The sequence below is a fragment of the Monodelphis domestica genome, chromosome 3 (assembly GCF_027887165.1).
Source record: "Monodelphis domestica isolate mMonDom1 chromosome 3, mMonDom1.pri, whole genome shotgun sequence".
Classification (NCBI taxonomy): domain Eukaryota; kingdom Metazoa; phylum Chordata; class Mammalia; order Didelphimorphia; family Didelphidae; genus Monodelphis; species Monodelphis domestica.
In genome coordinates, this window is record NC_077229.1 from 117,472,148 (window position 1) to 117,493,400 (window position 21,253).

The 21,253-nt window shown below is 34.3% G+C and overlaps 1 long non-coding RNA gene across 1 annotated transcript; it reads right to left on the bottom strand.

The window, feature by feature from the left end:
* Positions 1-333: 333 nt before the first annotated feature.
* LOC103102362 (uncharacterized) lies at positions 334-8,806 on the bottom strand. The gene is made up of 3 exons (XR_465473.2): positions 8,716-8,806; positions 925-1,021; positions 334-395 (listed from the first exon to the last, which is right to left on the bottom strand). It is a non-coding gene; the product is annotated as an uncharacterized LOC103102362 (long non-coding RNA).
* Between the last annotated feature and the right edge of the window lie 12,447 nt (positions 8,807-21,253).

Here is a 21,253-nt window from a genome sequence, read left to right on the forward strand (position 1 = left end):
TATCATTATCCTTATTTTACAGATGGCAAAGCTGAGGCAGAGAGATGTTAAATTGTTTATTCGGGGTCATTGAGCTCATAAGTGTCTTAGGAAGGATTGGAACTCAGGTCTTGCCAACTCCTGGTCTAACAGTTTATTAACTTTTACCTAATTGTTGCATACTTACAAAGTGATAGAATCTAGAGACTCCAAAATCTGTCTTTAGACTCCAAGTTCCAAAAAATTATTATCTTTTTTCTTGGTACACTGAAAAGATTTCTCCAAAGGATGAGATTTCAAATGAATACTCATAAAAAATGTAGTAGGAAACACCAATAACCAGGAACACTGTAATTCTTAATAACTGCTTTTTTATATTACTTCATTGTTGGAAAGGCACTTTTCTCATAAGGAACCTAAGAGAGAGTACAAGTATTATTATTCGTAATCTGTAAAGAATGAGAGGTTAAATGACCCACTCTAAGTCATTTAGCAAGTTGTCAGATACAGGACTTGAAAGCACTTGTTCTGAGTCCCAATCTGTCCAGGACACCTTATTCTACATGATGCTATTTTCTTTTTGGGGAGTTTTTTATAGATCTTCTCATGGTATCACCTTCTTTATTCCCTGTCCCTCTTCAATCACCCTACAATTCCTTTAAATATTACAATCACTAGAAACCTGTCTAGAATAATAATAAATTCTTTCTTGAAAGTGGCATTAGAATGGGGAGAATAAAACATACATAAGGAATATAGAGTCTTAAAGGGGAAGATAAGAACACTACTTAGGGGGAAAAAAGATAAAAAGGAACATAAATATAGATGTTGGAATAACAAGGAAATATTTCCCATTTTTGCTCAGGGGGACTTTTCTCCAGCACTATTACCCCTATCCCAATTAACCCGGTCTATACAAAGTGATATTGTAGAAAATGTACTTACCTGAAAGTGAAAAAATTGATTTTGATTCCCACTTCATATATATGTTAACTCTGAGACCCAGAATGAATTTCTTCACCTAAGTCCTTGAATTTTTGACCTATAAAAATGACAAAATTGAACAAAATGACTCTCAAGATTCATTTTTTTTATTTATAGCTATGATTCCATGATTTTATCTGAAATGATGAAGTCAGCCTGGCTGAGCTTCAGGTCTCCTCTTTTCTCACAAGGAGCTATCTTTTCTTCTCTCTCTTAGAATTGTTATATACATTGCTGTCATAATTCAGAAAACTTCTCTGGATCCCTTGACTGTGGATTTCTTAGCAAGCTGAAAAAAGAAAAAGAAAGGAGGAGGACCAGCCTCACTGGCTCTGGAGAGATTGGATGAACAACTGTGGTTGCTGGGAAAAATTGGAAGCAGGGCTTCCTACATCATGGGAAACAAGAGGAAATATGTACTTTTGGAGCATAATAATAGCTATAATTTAGTCCTTTATGTTTAACTTATCCATTAATGGGCTCTCTTGAGTCTCATGTTTTAAGTATTATGTTGCTCAGAGGGAATGAATAAACTTTTAGTGGAAAATATATACACAATCAAAACTTTAGCTTTGGCATAATTTGAGGGACAAGATGAGGATGTGGGTATAAAGACTTAAAGAATTAGAGAAGAAGAAACCTGAATTCTCTCTTTAGGGACTATCCAGAACCTTTGTATTATGGTGTGGTAGAAATAACATCTGCTATATAGTCTAGTCCAGGTTTTCTATAAAGACATTGAAACACTCATGGAATATTAAATAGTTTAGGGCATACTGACTTAAAGGATCATTGATACAACTTCATGGTAGCCTAAGTATCAAAAGCTAGAGTATGAGAATTCAGCAGATCTTACCTTAGGCTTCAAAGCAATAGACCAACAAGGTCAATGGGAAGTTGGCAAGGAAATAACACCCAACTAAATCAAGCTATATCTTTGTTGGATATCCATTTCCTCAATGGCTAAGTAGAACTTATTTTCTTAATAGTTTAATGTTTCATGAGTACCTCATTCAGATCTAATTTCAAACCTGAACTATTTAACTTGGTGTGAAGATTGGATTTTGCTCTTCACATTAGTCAAGCCTCACCTGCAATAAATAATGTGATGGAAAGAACAATGAACATGTTTCAAATCCCAAATCTATTATGACTTTTTGATTTTGACAAATTCTCTCACTCTTTGGGATTTAGTCCTCTATTCATGAAATGTTAGAATTTGACAAAGTAATCTCTAAGTTCCATTTGCACAGTAAGTCCTCCTTAAGACTAATATAGTTAACAAAAGGAATTATAAAGGGGTTTATATCTCTTTTCTAAAAATAAATAGGAACTTCTGAATTCATGATTCTAACAACTAATTCATTGGTCTCCATATGCTGAGTCTCTTTTATCCCAATTTTCCTCTCTCACTGTTTTTGATCTTTTGGTAGTTCAAATCTGTTTGCACATGTTACAAGAAAACTGGTTTTCAAAGTGAGGAATTCATTCCTTTGGGGCAACTTCACAATCCAGAACCTCCCTGAAAATATTAATATTCATTGGTGTGAACATAGAATTGCAATTGAAGATATTTAGAAATTTAAATTCTTTTATTCTTCTAGAAACAGATAGTACTAAATTGAATATTCTCTTCAGTAAATGCATTTCAACCCATCCCTAAATTTGATTTATATAAAACCAAAGTATGACATGTTTTAGTATTTACCTCTATAGCTCAAGAGTATACCACCTATATTTCTCCACATTCTCCTAAAGCAGATCATAGTCAGTCCAGAGAAACCTACTTCCATGGTCTCCCATAAATTGACCAAAGTGATCCACCCAATCTCAATCACAGAAGAATAAAAATTGGAAGCAATTAAAAGTTAATGAAAAACAAAAACAAAAACAAAATTTCAACTAAAAGATATGTAGTAATGACTTAGCAGAGTTAATCACATGATTATATGATGACTTATGATCAGAAAAGAAAGTGGGCTGGTCATATCATAACAGAGGGAGGCATAAGAGAAGAACAAATTAAGTGTTGTACCTGGTGTCCACAAGAAATTAAAAGAACCAAAATTTGGCCATTCAGGAAAGCAATTTTGAGTTATACCCTAAATTTTGTTCAAATGTTCATACCCTTTCATACTTAGTGATGCCATTAGGAAATCACTATGTGATAAAAGGGTGAGGATAGGAAAAGAGCCTATATATACAAAAATAATTATAGCAACTCTTTTGGTGTACCAAAATTGTAAACTAAAGCTTTACTCATCATTTGAGAAATGGCTAAACCAATTATAGTTTAAGAAGGTAATTGAATATCATTGGGTCAAGAGCAATTATGAAAAAGGCAATTTGAGAGCAACCTTGGAAACAAGAATTGTTTATAAAATAACAACAAATTTCTAAAGAACATCTTTCAAATGCTTAAGAACTCTGATCAATGAAGTGAACACCCATGATTCCAGGAATGTATGGTCATTCATAGTACTCTTCCTGGAAAAAAATATAGAACTCAAGATGCAAAATGAGACATATATTTCTGTGAACAAATAAAAGGAATTTTTTTTCCTTATGCTGATTTTTTGTCATAGATATTTCTTTTTTCTTTTTCCAGAAAGGGGAGAAAAATCAGTGCTTTTAAATTGAAATTATAAAAAATAAAATAAATTCACTGGTTGTCCTAACCCATATTGTCTGGAGATCCAAGATAGATGTACATAATCATAGTGCAACCCAGCCAAAGGTTAGCTGTATTGAAGGTCATTATTATAATGCTGATGAAGAAACAAGAACTTCAGAAGCAGGAAAATCAAGTAAGCTTCTTTAGTCTGTACTCATGAATAGAAACAGCCAGGGAAGAGATGCCAATTAGATGTCATCTATAGGTGGAAAGTAGCAACAGATTTTAATTCATATATGGGGATCTATAAAGGACCTATAATGAGGTCAGATCAGTTACCCTCTTTCCTCAACTCTCAGCCAAAGTGGTTAGACAAGATCAGTACCAGCTACTGAATCATCTCCACCAAGGCCAAGAGGGGGAAAGTAGTTTTTTTTGATAAGGGGGTCTAGGACTCCATTTCTGGTATGTTAACTGGGTATATTGTATAGATAAGTGAGGGACCTTTTTAGTGAAGGATCTGGACCTTTAAGACTACAGTTCCCAGTATACCAGAATTTATTGGTCAAATGTCATTTAAAAATGGAGGGGGAGAGAGAGAGAGAGAGAGAGAGAGAGAGAGAGAGAGAGAGAGAGAGAGAGAGAGAGAGAGAGAGAGAGAGAGAGAGACATGACATTTGTCTATATTATGTGGCTTTGGGTAAGGCACTCAACATCCTTGGTCTCAGTTCTCTCAAGGAAAAAAGAGGATTGTATTAGATGACTTCTGGTTTCCCCTCTACTTGTACATATATGGTAATAGATTCAGAGGGGCCTGTAATTCCTCTTCTTTTCCATCTTTTCATCATCTCAAATTCAAACATGGAATATCATGGATAGTATCTCTCTTAGGAATAAGAGAAAGAGACAATTTATTGCATTAGGTTTGTTTGTGTGTGTATATGCGTTTTCCCTAGAACATCCAGATAAGCAGATTTATATGCATGTGTCATTAATATGAAGAATTTATGGAGTGTTTTTGAAATATTTTAACTATAAGATTTATACTTACAAATAAATTTAGGTTTGTATAGAAACTTGACTATTTCAAAACACTTTTAAATCCATCATATACTTTGATTTTCACAAATATGAAAGGCTAATTGCATGAGACTTTTCCTGCTTGCAGGGGACCATTCCTGCCTAGAATGTACAGAAAGAGAAGCCTCTATATTTCTTGATCTCTTTTTGATGGCAAAAGAAGAGGAAGATCGTGTTTCCAGCTTCCTCAGACTATCTCTTAGTCCATCCTATTCTTTCCCATTTTCCTGTTTATTTTGTTAGAGAAATACCATTGCACTGTATTCCTTCAACTGGAGTCCTAGCCTCTTCTGTCCTGTATTCAGGAAAAAAAAAGGAGTAATGTCATTCCTTCTGCTCCTTCCACTGATCCTCTTGCTTAGTGCCCTTACAGGATTTTGTGCTGAGGTCAAATCTCTAGGGATATTTAGAACTCACCTCCACTAATTCTTCTATTATAATTAGCAAACTCTCACACTCTCACTCCCCCTATCTCAATTATTCTATACCCTCAGTTGTCAATATTCAAATCTTATTCTGTTACCCACTGCCATCTTTATTATTCCTTTTCCTTCTAACCAGTGAATCACTCTTAAGCTACACATCCATTCCACTGTATTCTCTGGAGTCCTTGCTTATTACTTCCATCCACTTTTATCAACATTTCAATAGCATTACTTTCATCTTAAGTCTGATCCTTTCCCATTCCTTCCATCTTCTAGTTCTCACTGAGATTTGGTTCCCTCTTGGTTTCTCTTTCTAGTATTGTATACACTTTTATTTATCACCTATGAGTCACTGGTTGAGTGGTGGATCTGGAATATTACTTTCTCCCACTGATGCCTCCAAATTTTCCCACTAACAACATCATTCAGAAATTTCCCCTTCTTGGAGGTTCATTAAACCATATCTACCCCCCCAATAAAAATTCTAAATCTAATTGTATATCAGTTTCTAAAACAATTTCCTTTTTATTTCAAGTAGTTTAGTGACTCACAGTATTTTTCTTTTCATGAATTCTAGCCTTCAGACTAGAGAATTTGAACAGGCATATTGATGATTCCCCCAAAAACCCTAAATATGGGGGACAGGTAGATAGTCCCATAAATTAAAAGCCAGGCCTACATTAGGAGGTCCTGATGTGTGACCCTGGGCAAGTCATTTATTACCCTTTTCCTATCTCTGATCACTCTTCTGTTTTGGAATAAATATATAGATTGATTCTAAGACAGAAGGTAAGAGTTTAAAAAAAAAATAAAACCCTTTTCTTGCAATTCTTTAATTTATTTCCCCAAACCTCCTTCTTTTTTCTTCTACTTCTTTTTCCTCCTCACTTTAGCTACATATGTAGTCAAACTCTTGATCTTGCCATTATTCATGGCCTCCATTGAACTGTAGGTTTCTTTTGTCCAGGCTATTATTCATGCACTGGCTATACTGTCCTTTTCTGATCTTGGCTCTTTGGTGAACCATTCAACTTTACCATGGCCTCTATTGCTTATCTTGCCCTACAAAGCTAGAGCCTTGAATTACCCCTATCATTTCCTTTCTTTGATTGTACTCATGAGGTGTTGTACAAAAGGAGAAAATCACAAAACCATCCTGTATGAATTCACTGCAAATTTACATTACATAATCTTCACTGAACTGTGAGAGTCCAGATCATGAAAAGGCAATCTTTTTACACCTCCTTTACTGATGCACTATCTCAGTCATCACAATAGTTTTTCCATATCTTTTCATCTCTCCTTAAACCTCCTGTGCTTTCAAATTTCATACACATCTAGGATAGCAGAAAGTGCAGCAGATAGCTCAGGAACTTACTAGTTCTGTGAATTTGGTCAAGTCAATCAGTCCTATTTGCCTCAGTTCCTCATCTTTCAAGGGAGTTTGAGAAGGAAATCCAAATTATTCCATTTTCTTTGCAAAGAAAACACCAAAGAGGTCATGAAGAGTCAGATATAACTGAAATGACTGAAATATTTTTAATTCTTCCTCTCACCTCAGCTGAAAACTCTTTCACTGTAAAGTTTGAGGCCATTTAACATAAGTTCCCTCTTCTTTTTACATTTCACATCTGTCACTTATCTTCTTTTGTTATCTTTTTCACCCCTGTATTACATGAAAATGTGTTCCCTCCACTTGCCAATGCCTACTCCTCTGCATTGAAAATTGATTTCATTCCATGTCATCTTCTCCAGCAGATTGTCTCCTTTGGCATACCAATTCTCAACTTTTTTTTCTATTTCTATCTATTGGCTACTGCCCTACTCCTTACAGATTGGTTCATGTGTACCCATTCTCAAAAACAAACAAACAAACAAAATCCCTCATGAGCTAGCTAATCCCACTAATAACTATATCATATGTTTCTTCCATCATATCACTACAGAGCTTGAAAAATCACCTATTATTGGAGCCTCCATTTCTTTTCTCTCATTTTCTTCTTAAGTATTTATGGTCTGGCTTCCAAACTCATCAGCCAACCAAAATTATTCTCTCCCAATTTACCAGGAATCTTTTAATTGCCAAATCTAATAACTTTTTCTTAATCTTCATCTTTCCTGACCTCTCTGAAGTCTTTAGGACTGTCAGTCACTTTTCTGAAATTCTTTACTTTTTAGGCTTTTCTGACACTAATCTCTCCTGATTCTCTTAAATTATTAATGCTTCTTCTCAGTCTGCTTTGCTTATACTTCATTCAGTTAATGCCCTTTAAAGACAGTTTGTAACTCAAGGCTAGATTATAGTATTTCTCTTCTCCCTCTATATCATTTCACTGGGTCATCTCATCAAATGAAATAACATTTGTATATTTCTCTGTAAGGTGCCTAATAAATGATTGTTCTCATTTCTTTCATCAGCATCTATGGAATTAAATATAATAGCTATGTATGACTTGTCCAGTCCCAAATTTCCTTATAATGTCCATACTCACATCTCCAACTACCTTTCAGATATCTCCAACTAGATATCACATAGATATATTAAAAACAATCTTTCTAAAATCACATTCCTTTTATGTTCCCAAGATCTCCCCTCTTCCCAACTTTCCTAATATTATGTAAGGAAGAACTCTCATCCTACTAACTTCATTCAGAATCTGTGACTGAATCCTATTGATTTTACCTTGGGATGTCTTTCATGTATTCCCCCCTTTTTTTCTTCTGCCACATTGTCGAATTTTATCATCTACTGCCTACATTATTATAATAGCCTTCTGGTTGTTGCTCTGGCCTCCAATCTCTCCCACTATAGTCCATCTCTCATTGTCCTCTAATATTGATCTTTTGAAAGTAGAGGTCTGACCATCTCACCACTTCTATAGTAAATTCTAGAGGTTCTTTATAATGTAGAGGATTAAATATAAATCCCTTTTGAATATTCCAAATCCGTAATAATTTATCTCCCTCCTACCTTTGCAGGCTTCTTACATTCTCTCTCTATCACATATTCTTCAGTCCAGTGATGCCAGACACCTTAGTGTACTTCACACATAATATTTTAACTCATACTTCATCCATTTTTACTGGTTATGGTGCTTAAGTGAAATGGGCACAGACAGAAGAAATGAAATGCAAAGAAAGAAGAGCTCAAGAAAACACATAGAATCCAGATCCAGACCCATTGAGGGAGGAGAGAAAATTCTATGGAAGGTTGAGGAAGGAGGCAGTTAGCCCCAAGCTGCATTCTGGCCAATCACTTCTGCCTGAGAGTGGTCTGATCACACACACACCACTTCACTTCTCTCTGGCTAACCTCTTTAGAAAGGAGGAAAGCTGAAGAAAGTCTTGGTTGTTAGTTTTCTCCACCTAACTTGAACTGAAGACAAGAGAGTCTTGCCCAGAAAAGACTTCAGTAGGATTATTGCTGTTTCCTTCAGGGGAAGTTAATTTTATTCCTTTTTTGAAGAGACATCAAAGCCTTCAATAAGTGATAGAAATTAGAATTAGGGAAGACCTCTTTCCCTCTCTCCCAGTTTCCCTCTTATTTCCTTCCACCAAGAAAATAAATTGATCCTTTTCAACCAAATAAGCTGTTCTCAAGACTTTTGTAATTAGTGGGAGGAACTGACTCACCATCAGTGAGGCAAACTCCATTAGGTCTCTTAGTGAGGAGAACAGGAAGTAAGGGTGTTCTTTGAAATCAGTTCCCTTCCTTCCAAAACTGTTTCTTGGTGTAACATCTTTCTGATTCCCCTATCATCCCTCACTGTTCCCCTCCAATACATTACTCATCCTGATCTTGGTCAACACTGCCTCATGACTTTTCTGGTCTACTTCAAGTACAAAATAAAACCTCACCTTTTATGAGAAATTGTTTTTGATTCCTCCTAATTCTACTATTTTCCCTCTGTGGAGGGAATTATCTCTAATTTATCTTGTAAATAATTTGTACAAAATAGTTTGGATGTTATCTCCCAATTAGATTATCAGCTTCTTGATAAAAGGGACTGTTTTTTGGCTTTCTTTTAATCCCCATCATAGTTTAAACACTAGTACATATTAGGAGTCTAATAAATGCTAAGTGACTGACTGATTAGTTTCCCAAGGGTTAAGTAGTTTTTCCAAGTTCATTCATTAATTAAGCTAGCATTAATGGGTGGCTCTTGAAAGGTTCTCTCAAGAACTGGCATGGATACAAAGATAAATAAAACAAAACCTTGTTTCTCAAGGAGATAATTATCAAATAAGTGGTAGTGAAGGAAACTCCCAAAATTGCTCTTTTGTTTCATGTGATGTGTTTTAAAAAATAAATTACTGTTCTGTAGCAAGTATTTTAGTCTCACTTTCCTACAATAAAGCTATTTTTCCCCTGCCCCCTCCCCCAAACCATGATTTGTGTTTTGTTTTGGTAACGATATTCATTTAAATATTCATTATAGTGTATGTACATCTCTTCATTATTAAGAGCTAGTAATTAGCACCATGTTCCATTTTAACAATTATCAACAATTAGCTTTCACAAGATATATTTACTTCTAAGATATAGAAAGAACAGAAGCATAAATATCCCCTTTCCACACATTTTTTTCCATTTAAACATCTCCAATGCTATGGAATTTACATTTCTCCCACTTTGAAAGCATTTTCTCTATAAACAACTTGGTCCTTGAGGTGAGTGGCATCAGAATTTAACAGTTTTTGTATAACATTAGTCTGACTCCAAATTTGGCATCACTGCTGAATGTTAGCTTATTTCATCTAAGAATTGGCTAGTTGTCAAACATTTTTCCTTCTTGTTCTTCAGAGATTCAGAGATGGCTTGACTGGCTGAAAAACCCTTTCCTACATTCTACTCTACTCTATGACCTCCATTTCCAATATCCTTCACTTAAAATGAAAGAAAAAAATACCAGGACATATATATGTAGGTCATGAATGGATAAAGCTCAAACCTCTCTTTGTGTAGCTTTGTCTCTTTTGTCTGACCAGAGTCTTGTTAGCAAGAAAAGTAGAAAAGAGAGGCAAGAAGATTTTTTTAATCTATCTCTCTTTGAATGTGCTCCTGGTTCTGGCTACACAGCCAATCAGAGACCCCTCTTCACCCTATGTAATTAGACAGAAGTCTACTACAGAATATCTACCTATTCTCCAAAATTCACATTGGGGTTGTGCAGGATAGTACCATGTGTAGGATAGTAAGAGCTCTGTACTTGGCCAGTGCCAGGTTATAGTTTTGCTTTACACTAGCTATTTTCCTACAGTTACTATTAATGCCACTTTTACTTTGTACAAAGAAGTATAATTCAATCATATGAAACATTAACTAATATTGATAGTATATATCATATTCAGTCAATATCAATAGTCTGCTGAATGTTAGCTTATTTCATCTATGAATTGGCTAGTTGTCAAACATTTTTCCTTCTTGTTCTTCAGAGATTCAGAGATGGCTTGGCTGGCTGAAAAACCCTTTCCTACATTCTACTCTACTCTATGACCTCCATTTCCAATATCAATAGTCTCTATCCCTGCTAAGAGGAGGGAGATATACTTCTTTATCATTTCTCTAAGATGGAGATAATTTATGAAAATTATCAGGGTTTAACTGGTTTCCATTGCTATTCCCTATTGAAACTGTATCACAATGGTAAGGGTATAAGGAGAGAGCCTGGTCCACTGTATAGTCACATGCGACCCATTATAATATAATTCTCATGAGAATTTCAGGTTTATTATAGAAACTCAATTAGAAATAACCTGATAAGAGAATTTAATTGTGAAGATCAAAGCATCATGCACATTCAATAGATGTTTCTTAAAAGAAGAGGAGATAAAAGGAAAGTAGTCACAAGTGAAGAGGAAAGCATGACTACAATGGTAATGGAGAATATATATATATATGTATGTATAATGTATGTGTACATATAAACATAAAGTTTACTATTTTCTTCCTGAATATATAAATATACATTAAAAACAATAAATATGGGGGAGAATTTAGGACAATGATGAGCAAATAATACATTACATAGAAATTTTGTAAACTTTTTCTTAAGTATATTATAGCTAGAATATGTAAATAATTTTAAGGTTTGCCAAGTGTTCCCTATGTTAACTCATTATACCATTCATACTTTCCTTTTAAAGATGAGGAAACCAAGGCACAAAGAATTTATGTGATTTGCCCAGGGTCACCCAGGTAGTATCCAAGGCAAAGTTTGAACTCACTTCTTTCTAACACCAATCCTGTGTTTTATTCACTGAACCATTTAACTGCCTCCTATTCTACACAATTTTTGAATTTTTATTAATTCATCAAATAGTGACCTGTTTTTGGTAAAGGACCCAATTTTAGTTACATATTAAGGCAAAAAGAAATAGTATAGCCTTCTGAGAATGATATTCATAGAGTTTGAAATATGACAGAACAGAAAGAAGTGACATTCTTCAGCAGAGATATGAGTGAATGAAAGTGGAACAGCCCTTTTTATATTCCTTAAAGGGAACATCAAGGTCAGGGCAAACAAGAAAAAATTATATGATTTGCCTAAGGTAAGAATTACAAATTTATCTTATAGCTTATATGTGTATATATGTGGGTGTATAAGGGGGACAAAGAGAGGAGAGAACCACAGAAGAAAAGACAGGACAAAACATACAGAAAAAATGAAAGAGATACTTGAGAGTAAAACAAGAGAAAGAGATAAGGTAAGAAAAACACAGATCAGGATAGAGACAAGAGAGAAGAAACAAATGTGAAAGAAAAAAAAGGTTCAAAAGATAAGGGCATATGGAAAGGGGGAAGAATGAGAGGCAAATGGAGAGAGAAAAATAAAAAAAATTGAGATATCAAGAGAAAAAAGGAGAAAAAGTATTAAGGGAAATTGACAGAGGGAAGAAAAATAGAGTAGGGAGCAACAAAAAGAGAAGCAGAATAAAATGGACAAATTGGGGAAAACAAAGCATTGGAGACAGAAAGAAAGGATGTAAAGAAAGGAGGAATGTATAAACAGTGAAGAGGATTGTAACAGATCACTAGTAGGAATATTCCTTCAAAAAAGTAAATTGTCTAGCCAATTCAGCTGTTTCAAAATACCTTAAATGCTTATTCCTCCAAGTTCAGGAACTGGAGCCATTCTGTATGGAATTGTTTGAAAGCTTAATGAGGTGGAGAAATTACATGCCTAAGCAAGTTTATGAAAATGTCTGATTTGTAAGCTTAGCATTAAATTAAGTTGAATTGGAGCATTTTCCTCTACACTAGAGTAGCTTCCTGTGTTGTCTCATCTACTAGATAACTCTATCCATCTTTAGAACAAATATTCCACCTTAAAATTACTAAGACTCAAAGATAAGGATGAATGTAACATAGAATAATTAAAGAAAAACTAAATTCATATGTATTTTGGCAAGAGAGAAAAAAGGAGTGGTCAGTGTTGAGAATATAGTTTTAGAAAGATTGTTACGGCACTTTTCAGTCTAATAATTAAGGAAATAATGAAGTTGCATTATTAGATTTTATGCTGGGTTGGATTCTAGAAGCATGGGTTTATATATTTAGATAATAAAAGGAGAGATATGAGTAGTTAGTAATATTGAAAACAATGATAACAATAATGGATATTATTAATAATATATAATTTATATAGTGCTATATGGTTTGTAAGGCACTTTACAGATATTTTCTCACTTTTACCTCACAACAATCTTGGGAAGTAGGTGCTATTATTAACCACATTTTTAAAGATGAGGAAACTGAGATAAACAGATATTAAGTGATGTGCCTATAGTCCCACAGCTGGCAAGTATCTGGGGATGGATTTGAATCTGAAGAGTTGGAAAATGTGACTCCTGAGTGACCATCACATTTTATATTGCATTTTCTTTGTTCTTTACACCGTATATCTATCTTCTTACTTCCCCATATAGTAAACAATATGAAAATAATATAATAAACCCATAATGATGAGTTGTTCATTAATAAAGAACTTATAATGATATTAATATTCTAAGAAATTATAGACTAATTATTATAACTAATAATGTATTAATAATAAAAAATGATAAAACATTAGACTCTGAGATCCATGTTGAAGGACTAGGTCTTTCTATTTCATTTTTTGTATCCCCCAACTAGCATAATATCTTTAACATAAGCAATATTTGATATATCTTTGTTGAATTGAACTTCTTTTTTCCTTGATCTTTAAAATAAACTCTAGCCTTAAAAAGCACTCCAATCCTGACAATATTTCCCACATGAGAAATAGCTATGAACATAGTGTAGGAAGCTAACCCACTTCCTCCCTGAAAGTCATAGCTGGAGTCATACAGGAGAGGTACCCTGCAAACAAACAGGGCAGATAAGGCACAAATGAATCAATGGATGATGTGTTTGTCTGATAATGTCAAAAGATATGGACAAAGGCATTAATACATAGATGAAACAAAAATAGTAGGATGTATTAAATGTTTTTATTTATACCCATATATTCAAAATCATTGCTGCTTCATCTTACTTGCACTTTTGATATATGCTTCTCATGCATGACCATTTCTGGAATTTGTGTTTCATTCATTTTAAATGTTTCACCTAAAAATGACTTTGATCAATCAGAAAAAATCCAGAAGAGTAGTGGGAAAAGGAAGAAAAGGAGAAGGCTGATGAAGGAATTAGAAGCCAGGTCCTATGAGAAATACATAGAAAAGAGAAGAATTGGAATACAAAATAGGTGTCCTTTTGTTTGAATGCTTGCCAAGTGGAAGAAGGAATAGACTTTTTTCACTTAGTTCATAACACAGAACCAAAACAAAGAGTGGATGTACTAAGGAGCAGAATTTTAGCTTAATATTAGGAAGAACTTTCTAATGTTCAGAGCTATCTGAAGATGGAACCTTCATATGTAGTTTCAACCAATGTATTTTCCCAATTTGTGTCTCGGCTTCCTAAGGTATTAAATGAGAAGATCTATAATGAATTCAAATTAAAATAAAAAGATTTAATTCCTTTCCAGATCAAAGATTATAAGGTTACTGTATGTTTCTTAGTCTTAAGGTTTACAATCTACTAGTAAAGAAGTACTTATTTAGCCCAGCAGTGTGCAACTGTGGAAGAATATTCCCTACAACACGAAAAGATTTATTTTTCACTTTTCCCCCAGTTTTGTGTTTCTATTCCTTCAGTATATTGCTTTTTAATAAAGAAAGTATACATCATTTCCCCTTGACATAAGATCAATTATTCATGTTAATATGACATGGATGTAAAACTGTCACCATCAAATCATTACACAGAATTTCTTTATCCGAGGCAATGTTAAGAGGTCTGATAATTGTTATTGCTAATAAAAGTAGCTGCTATTACTTGGCTTTTAAAATATAATTACATGGCAGGAATTCTTTGCCTCATTTTCCTTACACGGCCCATGTAATCACCATATAACAAAATTAGAAATGGATGGGGTAGATAGCTCAGATTCTAACCAAGCTTGCTTGGCTCAGAGGCTAAAAACAATTTAAGTGAGATTCAACATTCATTTGGAAAGACTTTCTACCAGTCTCCCAATGAACTTGTGTCAAAAAGACTATGTGACAACGTTGTCATTTCTCTTCTTATACTATCTTACCCCTGTAATGCAGAACTAAAATTATAGAACATTAGATATAGAAGGGACCTTAGAAATCATCTAGTCCAATCTACCACTTAATAAATAATTAAATTGTGGTTCAGAGTAGAGCATTGACTTGCCCTAAGACACTCAGAAATTATCTGGCTGCTGAAATTTGAAAAAGTCTTCTAACTTCAAGTCCCATGCTATTTCTGCTTCATGACAAAGGCCTTCACTAACTCTCTTTTCCAGTTGTTTTTCACTCATACCCAACTCTTCATGCCCCAACTGAGGTTTATTAGAATGGCTTACCACTTCCTTCTTGAGCTCATTTTATCAATGAAGGAACTGCAGCAAACAAGGCTAAGTGACATACAGCTAGCAATATCTGAGACAAGATTTGAACTCAGACTCCAGGATCATCACTCTAAGTACTGTACTACATAGCTGCCCTCACTAACTCTTTCCCTCTTCTAAACGCTTATTGTGAGAATAATTCCTACAGGACTTGGACAATGATGGTGATGACCCTAATAGCTTTCTGATATTTACAATCCATTGTATTTACTTAGTGTTTAATTCCTGTGAAATACTTTCATGTAAGTCATTTTATGTTATCCATCCAAGAACCAGAGAATCACAGAATTTAAAAGTGTGTGTGGGGGTCTTTGTGTATAAGGCTGCTCAGGATCACTTTAGTGTTTGACTGTCAGATCATATTGTTGACTCTTACAGAGATTATAGTCTACAAAAACTCACATATATTACTAAAAATAAGTCCATATCTCTCCAATACTCAACTTATGAAAATAATTACATTTTCCCATCTTTATCCTCATTGATTTTATCATTGGTGTTTCACACAGTATCAGTAAGAGCTAAATTCTTGTCTATTGATTGCTTGACTGGCATTGCTAAATCCACTTTAAGAGAATAATATGATGAGACCCTTTGAATGTATCTCTTATCTAGTATTCTAGCTATCCCTCCTGACTTTACATCATCTATAAATTTGAAGACAGTACTATCTATACTGTCTATGCCTTCATCTGAATTTATGATAAAAACATTAAATAGCATCATGCCACCTACCAATCTCTAAGTTATTCCATTATAGACCTCTGGCCAAATTGCCATTGAATCATTTATTAAGAATGTTTTGTTATGTCTACCCTTTCAACCACATGAATTCACATTATTATTATATTTTGAACAATTACTATAAAAGTTGGAAATCCACCTTTCAAAAGCCTTTAAAATCCTCTATAAAGCTATATTTGCAACATTCTGTTCATTTACAAGTTTAGTCATTCTTCCAAAAAAGGAAATTATATTCTGCCATCACAGGTTCATGCTAGGATGAAAAATACTATATAGCTTTGTAATCATAGCTTCTCTTTCTAGATACAACCAACATAGCTTTTTAATATTCTATTCTATAATTATCCCCAATGTAAGCTCACTGGCCCATCAAAAAATTGTGAGATGGATAAAACAGGTGTTCCATTTATCCACATCTTTTAGATGAAAAACTGAAGCTCAGAGAGATTAGAAAGGATTTTAGGTTATTTTTTAATCTTCCTATATTAACTGACAACACTAAAATATTATAAATTAACTAGCCCAAAGAATTAGGAAACAGACTTATAGTGATAATTATTCTACTCCCTTGCTACGTAACTTTGGCCATGTCATTCCCCACCTCTTCCCTTATTTTTGTCCATCTGGATAATGAGGCAATTGGATCAATAATTTTTACAGTCCTTTAAAGCTTTTACTTCTATGGTTTTAACAATAGTAATAATAATATCTAACATTTATGTAATACTTGCTATGTGTCAGACACCATGTTAAGTAATTTGACAAATATAAAATTTGATCCTCACAATATCCCTGTGTTCTTATTATCAGCCTAATTTTACTAACTAGGAAGGCAAGGCAAGCAGAAATTAAAGTACCTTGTTCAAGGTCACATAGCTAATGTCTGAGGCTGTATTTGACCTCAGGTCTTCCTAGATAAAGGTCTCATGTCCTAGCCATTGTACCACTCAGCCAATACTTTTGTTCTTGAATCTGATAACATGTAGGAAATATAGAAGTCTATTATCCAGTCACTGAAATGGAAGTACCAGAATATTAAGATTCATTGGAATGTAATAGGGAACAGCTGAGTGGATTGAGATCAAGGACTAGAGGTACAAGGTCCTAGGTTCAAATCTGGGCTCAGAACTTTCCTAGCTGTGTGACCCTGGGCAAGTCACTTAACCCTCATTGCCTAGCACTTACCATTCTTCTGCCTTAGTACCAATTCATAATATTGATTCAAAGACGGAAGATAATGGCTTATAAAAAGAAATGGATGTAATGTAATAGGTGCTTCTTGAAAGATTTTGAATATTTTACCTCTATATAATATGATCATTCCCACTCAAAAGTAATCTCATGTAAAAACATTGGAATTGGGGGCACAAAAGAGCTGGATTCAATTCTCCATTGTGATTCTATATTCAACATCTAAATGATGAGGATAAACCTATGAATCAATTACTGCTCAGATATTCTATAATCCTAAGGTTAAGATTGTAATATAGGAGATATTTGTATCTTTGAAATAGTCTGAGAAATCTTCAAAACAAACCATGACCCTCACAAGATGTCATTTTAGCCATTATGATGGAGATAGGCAGATGTAGGGGAAGAGTTGAGGGAATTAGGATTATTAAGGATCTTTTTTTCAATTATTCAATTATACTGGATAGGATTTTTTATTTTTCTTATATTTTATTGATATAATTTATAGGAATTGTATGTTCTACATTTTTATTAAACAATTTGGAGCTTTCTGTCATAGAGACAACCTTTGTAATGAAAAGACAGAGTTAAACAGAGCAAAACAGCAATTAAATATGCTATTGGATGGTACAACCCCAAACCCATATTTCCAACCTCTCTCTAGAAGGAAATTGTTTTATGATCCACTTTCTAGGACCAAGATAAGCCATTGAATATATCTCAGTTTAAATGCTTTCTAGTACTGGCTTTGTTCACATTGGTGTTGTCATTGTGTATACAGCTATCCTAACTCTGCTTCAGCTTCAGTTTTCATTTGCCACCATATATTTTACCATCCTCAAACCCTGTTCAGGATAAACTCATTACCAGATAATCTCATCACCAGTAAACTGACCATCATGGAGAATGATTCATCCTGACTACTTGTGCTTCCAGAGTACCCCCACTGTTTCTGCTTCTCTGAGTGGAAGACTGAAAAGTAGAGCAAAAAACTCCACTCACAACACTTTAGATCCACAAACCATTCTTGTTTTCAGATCTACTAGCATCCCCTAAGCTTGGTCCTCTATGATATTAGCCTCAATTTTTCACCATTTTTTGCATGTTGCTTTCACCCGATAGACAATAAACTTTCTGAAGGCAAGGGCTGTCTTTCTTTCACTAATTTATATCCTAGTTCCCAGCACAGGTGAGCCACTTAATAAATATTTTTCCAGGATTCTCTGAATCATCCATAGCTATTATGACACAATAATATTTATAGCAAAATTTATTAAGCTATTCTCTAATCAATGAAATTCCATTTTGCTTTCTGTTTTGTTGTTCTTTTGACTTTATTTTTTATTTTGTTAGGTACCAAGCCTCTAACTCCATCTTTTTTCTTTTAAGCCACCCTAGATTACCTCATTATTAATATAGAAATACAGAAATTAAACTTCCCAAAACACAAAGGATGCTTTAAACTTTCCTTTTAAAAGGATTCCTTTTAATTGATATTGACCTATTTCAGCAAAAAAGCAATAAGCAGAATATTAATGCCTATGATGTCATAATAGGTAATGGAAATACATTAATTTTCATTTTTTATTCATTAATTACAGTCAGGGTTGGAAAGCTGTGGAGCCTTCTCTGACTAATTAAATATTAGAAATGCTTTGAAATATTAACTAATTAAATTAATCTTCATGATTATATGTTACAATAAAAGTTCATTGTTTCATCTTCTTAAATGTAAAGCCAAGAAAGTTTTCACGGAATTGGCAATTACATTAATCCAGTGAAATCTTAGATTTTAAAGTGTATTGGCTTTCTGAAAACCAACTGGAGTTGACCTAGTCTCCATAGGCAGTATGAAAAGAAATACTGAGGAAACCTTCAATATAACAAACATTTAATAAGTACTTACTAGCATTGAACATTGTGGTGGACATTGTGGATATACAGGGAGCGATGAGATATATTCCCTGAGTTTACCAAGTTTATGGTTTGATAGAAAAGATCAGCATAATTCTTCAATATGTCTATGCATTTATAACTTTGGTTTTTGTTTGTTTATTTTGGGAAATCAGAGAAGTCTATTATGTTTTTAAAAATTTCACAATATTTTTGCTTTTTAAATATTTATTGGAAATTTGTAAAAAGGAAAATAAATTTAGTACAAATATATATGCAAACACATGTATACAATTCTTCTAAGACAGATGAGCCTAAGAATGGTGACGTCCTGTCAGCATGGCACTTTTTCAAATCCACAAGCTAAACGAAATGGAACTGAAAATTTTCTTTAAAATTTGAGGCTAAGAAACATATCCTACTACTAAAGGGGAAACAAAGAGGCTTCTCTTATTTTTGAAATGCTTTTAATTATCCAATATTATTTCTTCAAAGTAATGACACTTTATGCACAGCAATTAATAGTTCAACTTCTCTGAGTTTAGCCAAACTGCTTACTCCCTACATCCATTTGTCATAGTGTAGAAGAATGACCAAGAGCAAGATGAAGTTATTTTTCTGTTTGTTAATGTTAATTCAGTTTTTAATGGAGAAGATGGGAAATCATTCACGACTTCTTCTTGCCCATGTCTTTTCAAAATTCCATAGTAGAGTATCAACCTAACATTCCAGAAGCTTTCTTTTAGTATTTCATGAGTATCCATGAAGAATTGTGCTATCATCCTTCAATTTTGCTACAGAAACAGTCACCCCCCCCCCTTTCTTGATGATACAGTTCTGAGAATATTGAGATCTACTTATTCCAAACACATTTTTGGATAGTCTGAAAATTAGATTCTTCAGGGATTGTGCTACTCTAAATATCATAGTCAAATATATCAAATGCCTTTGACAAATTCATCACTTACCAGTTACTTTCCATGGTACTCCAAAGTTTATAAACCAAATTCTTCCTCATCACCCTATGCAGCAGCAAGTTCAAGTACTGTTATCCCCAATTTTACAGAGAAGACTGAAGTTCAGAGAGGTGATGATTTCCCTAGAGTCTTATACATTTACGGTAGAATTCAAATCATGATCTCCCTTGCACTCTAATTCTAGTATTCTTGACACTCTTCTCATATCCCCGTGAATAAGATTTGTTAGTATGACCATTCTTTCTCATTGATATCACTCAACAAAATTCCAACCCAAGTTTCTCTCTGCCAGTGTTCTTGCCACACTTGTCATAGAACCGTAGTTAGTATGTACATTGAGGCAAATTGTGAACTCTCAATAATGTAGCATGGCACTAATCCTCAAAGTGATGGTGGTGATGTTTCCTTGGGGTAGGGACCAGAAGGTGGAGCCAGCTTAATTTATATCATTATTCAGATAATCAGTACTAGGTTGAGCCTGATGCTAAAACGTCATCAATTTTCTCTCCCTTTTCTGGTGCAGTCTCTGTAAGACATAATGCAGACAGACAAGCACACAAAATGAGAACGCCCTTCTAGGACAAGGATAATTAGAAGAGGAAGAGACCTAATCCTCCAATTCTCTCCTTCCTTAAGTTTATCTCTAGGAAAATTATTTCAGGTCCTGACCTCTTTTCACTGGGGGACATTATATCATCATGCCAGCCCACTTCTTCCAATGGGGTATTCCTTATCAAGGAATGGATATTTCTTATCTTTTAGGGACAAACTCAAACTGGCTATGCTTCATTCCCATCTCAAAATGTTTCTGACTCTGAGTTTGGCCACCATGCCCCCAGGTGGGTTCATTCTTCAGCCCTCCCCCTTTTCATCTCCCTCTTTCATATGGCTGACTCCTATTAGACCCTTTGAGAACAGGGACAGATTTTTCTTTTGCATGCATTTCTATCCATATCTCTTAGCACAGTGCCTTATATATAGTAAGGGATTAATAAATGCATGTCATTTACCTGACTGCCTTCAGACTCTCTCCAACTTCTGCTTACTTCAGTCCTGGGATTTCATCAGTGTAAGTAATTCCTTCCACAGATAATGACCAACAACTTTTCTATAACTTATAATCTTCCATATCTAGCTGGAGGACTTAGAGGTTAAGTGCTTTCCTGGTGGCCATACAAATAATATGATGTGTATATATCATTGGGTATAAATATTCATTTGTCTCTGAAGTGCACCAATGATTCAATATCTAAATAACACACAAAGGAGAACCCCATTAGCAGGAGTTTTATTTATACTTTGTGGTGTATGCCTGTAAGTGGTTAATTATTCATGACCATTGTTCAAAGTACTCTGTTTGGGAGCTGTTTCTCAATCTCTCAATTTGCCAAGAAGACAGTT